Source organism: Scleropages formosus, chromosome 10 (assembly GCF_900964775.1).
Source record: "Scleropages formosus chromosome 10, fSclFor1.1, whole genome shotgun sequence".
Taxonomy (NCBI): domain Eukaryota; kingdom Metazoa; phylum Chordata; class Actinopteri; order Osteoglossiformes; family Osteoglossidae; genus Scleropages; species Scleropages formosus.
The window spans coordinates 9,604,047-9,608,537 of record NC_041815.1 but is presented as its reverse complement, the minus strand read 5'-3'; positions in this window follow the sequence as shown (position 1 = coordinate 9,608,537).

Sequence of the window (4,491 nt, the reverse complement as noted above, 5' to 3'; positions counted from 1 at the left end):
GACTCTTATTACTAATTAAGTGCAGGGGTGCGGTGGCACAATGGATTGGCTGGTGCCCTGTGTGGGGCGAGTCTGGGGTTCGAGCTCTGCTTGGGGTGCCTTGCGACGGACTGGCATCCTGTCCGGAGTGTGTCCTCCTCCTCCCCCTTTGGCTTTGTGCCCTGGGTTGCTGAGTGAGGCTCCGGGTTGCTGCAACCCCACTCGGGCCAAGCAGTTGGTTGCTGGGTTGTTAAAAGCACCTTGAGGTTTTAGGTTAGATTGGAAATTTTGTGCACTTTAGGGCATTCCGCATATTTGGTATTGTGAGATTATTTCTACACTTTGCATGATTAAAAGAAAAGAGAAAGTAAATAAACAAGTCCTTTTCTTTTGTGTGTGTGCTCAGAAACAATAGAAGGCCCTTTCTCATTTTTTTGCTTTCAATATTAAATTTTAAAAAAAAAAAGAATGAATGCAACATACACGGTCAAGTCATACCACCAGTAAGCCTCATACAAATGTTTATGTCACGCCATGCCCTCGTCAGCAAACGACCACACCTACCGCTGATCAGCGGGACTAGGTATAAAAGGAGCACCGTCACCACACCGGGTTCCGGAATCTTGCAACGCTGACCTGTCTGGCTTGTGATTCAGCGATCTACTCTCAGTTCCCTAGTCCCTGTAGTGCTATTGCTTTTCCTGGTTTCTGACCCTGGCATGTTCCCTTGGTTACGGAGATCTGCTTTGCCCTGAATAACGACCTCTGGGCCTCAGATGACCCATGCCTGTCCCCGACCTCTGTTCCCTGCCTTATCTCGTAACTGCCCCAGAATAAACGTACCCGCACTTGGGTCCAAACCCCTACCTCCTGTCCCCTAGCCCCTGTTTGTGACGGTTTATAAAAATATTTAAAGTATGCCTCGTACAAATTTTACATTTTGAGTAAGAAATGGTTTTTAAACATAATTAATTCATAATTTGTTTATCTTTTTTAAAACAAAAGACAAAAGAAGGGTTCATTATTGCATTTGTTTTTCAATTTCGAATAAAAAAACAAATTAATGCAACATACACAGACCGTTGTGACTCACCCTATGTAGAAACTGTCCTCAAAATACAAAACAGTTACATTTCCACAAAGGAAGCCTCCATTCAATACTTAAGACTGGCTTTTTACAGTCAGCCACTTCTTTAGATTCAGAGTAGGTATTTCACATATTCAAAGTTGTTTGTTTTCAGCTCACTATTGCGGTGACAGTGTTGGATTAGTCACATTTACAAGACTGTGAGCCAAACAGAAACTGGAGCTGCTGAATAAATGCATTAAAGCCTGGCTCTGAATGAAAAGTCTAGTGGATTTTGTATCCCAGGATTTTTATTTGCTAACTGTCTTCCCCAGCCACAGAGTAAGTGCAGAATGACTTTTTCATTTGATGTGTCCTCTTCCAGTTGAGCTTTAGCACTATGCTTATTAGGGATCAGAACTAACAGAACTGTCACTGCTTAAAAAGAAGGGATAAGTGGAAGCTGAAGGTCACCACATGGCTAAAAGTGTACATATGTGTGCCACATAGTGATTACATTTTGTGTTGCTTTTTAAACCCAATGAGTACCAATGAAAAGTTAGAGTATGCCTGGGTAACCTGGGCAATGCTCATATGGGAAGAAATGGACAGAAAAGTCGGCGTAATGCAATCTACAGCTTTCTACCATCTCTGCAAAGTGCTGCAGACGAGTTGGGAAGACATACTGGCACATTTTCTACTGAAATGTTATTCCTACAGATGTTAACCAAATGTCTTGTCGAAAAAACTAGTTTCCAAGATGTGTTCTCAAAGTCTTCACTGGTACCTTAGATTCTGTGACCGTATGAGGAGTGCAATAAAAATTATTGCTGTTGTCTTAATTTAGTAGATGGGGAATAAAAGACACAATGCCAAGTGTAAAGTTCTTCCTGAATCTTTCATTTACATATATTTGCATAAGGTGACTAGAATTGCCAAAGGTGGGCATGGATTTTGGATCTTGAGCCTGGACTTTGAGTTCAAATGCAAATCAGATCTTGGATCCTAAGCCGCTGGCGCAGGTCCTTGTCATGCAGCTGGTGTGACGCTGTAAAGGACTCTAAGGGATAGCTGGGATTCGCCTCATTAATGGGGAAGTGGGGCATTAAGCTTCCCCTTGCCAGAAGGGTGACAGTGTTCTATTTGTCCTCCATTTTGGGTTGCATTGTCTGCGTTACCCTGGCTTTGAGTACCCCCTTCAGAGAGACCCCAGAGTCAGTCATGAGCCTGGGGTATGGAGTTTCCATGGCAGCACCAGTGTCACCCCGATGTACCTTCAGCAGAGTGAACAGCTGTCTCTTGCCCTATCTGACACTCTCCAGTTCCATCCCAGTAACATGATGGTGGTGGCATCTCCCAGGGACCAAGCCTGGTCTGCTTTGCCTCCACCTCCAGATACCAACGTGGTGGACTAATCCTTGGGGAGAGTAATCTTCAAAATAACAATTCCACTATCCAAGAGGTGTCTCTACCTCTTCTTTAGTATTTTGAAAAGGATGTTTTCATTCAGTGTCCTTTCATCCTGACCCAATCCCTGATCTTAAATTTAGTACTTTTGGGACAAACCACTGTGCTGCAGTGGGCATCAAGAGATGAGAGCAACAGACGTAGGAACAGAGGGCCAGATTAGAAGCAAAATAAAAAAGTGAAAGAGACTGACAGACGGGATGCGTGGGGGGTGGAGGAGATTCATTTCCATGTCTGCAGTATTTGAAGAGAATCAAGTCAGTTTTATTGTTGCAATTATCATGATTATTATGGAAGGAGAAAATACAGGCTTTCGTGCTGTGGTGCCAAATAGCCACCCCCACACTCCATGTGTTTACATTTGAAAAGAGTCACTCTTGGGTAATGCTGGTGTTTCTTCTCTGAATTAGAAATGGCCTTCACTTCCACCCTTCTGCCTTCAACAGGGAGGAGGGCATAATTGTTATCTTTGTATTTTGCCTGCTTGTCCATATGGTGCCTTTAGGAACATCAGACGAGCACATCACTGACAACCCAATTGGAAGAAAAAGGCATATAGCATTAAGGGGAGTTAATCAAGTAGCAGGGGACACAAGGTCTTTGTTTTCCCATATTGCTCATCACTGGCTACCCACTTCTTGTCCGTTCCCCCCGTTCCCATTGAAAACACTAAAGTGAGGAGAAAGGAAATGCTAGACGAGCCTACAGCCTGACCTCCTATTCCAGTCATAGACTGGTTATAAAGTCTAATGGGAGGAGTTTTTCGAGCGAGGGTTTAGAACTTTGTGATCTAATCACACAAAAGAATTTGGACACTTCCTTGTGATTGACTGACGCTGAGACAAAGGATAGGGGAGATAATGACAGAGGCAGTTCTCTCCATTCTTTTGTTCCTCTCCATGCACTACAACTACTTTGGCAGTGGGGTCGATCCTAACAACCTGGAGCGGAGTTCTGGATTCTGATAAGCTTGATTCCCGATAAGCCTGGTTCCCAACCTTGAAGCACCAGGGAGTCTAAAACAGGGGAACATCAAAAGACTGGTTGCCCTCCCACAGGACAGAATGCAGTAGCATCCTTAGACAAGAGCATATGTGTTATTTAGCTGGGCAAACAGTCTGACAAGAATTGAGCTAAAAATACTAGGAGGCTCACTTGATAGGGTTCAATAGTAAAGTCTCATCTTCAGACTTTGAGTAATACTGAGACTGTAGGCCAGGACCCCATGATACATTTTGTTCATTTGTTTCAGAATATCACAGAAAATGTACCACCTTTAATCCACCTACGAAACTCAATCCACAGCTTCTCAGGTATTGAGGGACTAAAACATATTGTCTGTTGTACACAAATATTGAACAGTGGGGGAAACATGTACCCCTCCCCCACCCTTGCGTGCACCCCTTTAGAGAGACCCCAGACAGTCATCAGTGTCTATTGGTGTAACTGTACCTGGTTTATCCAGTGTCACTCTAGACTTATTGACTCATTCACCTGTTTCCTGCAGACAGAATGGGGCCGACACAATAGCCTCAGGAAGTGCTCTAAAACCCACTAGACAAGGCAATAAAATGAGTGCAGTGTCAGCTCATCCTTGCTACTTTATAATGTAAGCATTTGTCTTGCTCTTTCCAAGGCACTAGTGTGAAGCTAATGTGATCAGACTGGCCATTGACCGACTGTCAGGGTGTAGGAGAACATGGCAGGTTGGCAGGAGCTAACATATCTGCTGAGAGAAATAGTACATTCATCCTAAATGCACCGCAGCTGCACTCTGGAAAGTTCTCTTAGCGCCAACTGGTATTTATCACAATCCTTCATGGTGTATATTTGTTTTGGCAGCTGATTAGATCCAATGAAGAGGAGAGCAGGCGGGTGAGCACTAGGGGAACGACAGAAGAAGAAAGAGGAGGATAGAGACTAAATACTTAAAACATGACGTACCCTTTGAGTTATGGGACCCACGGGTCCTCGAGGAG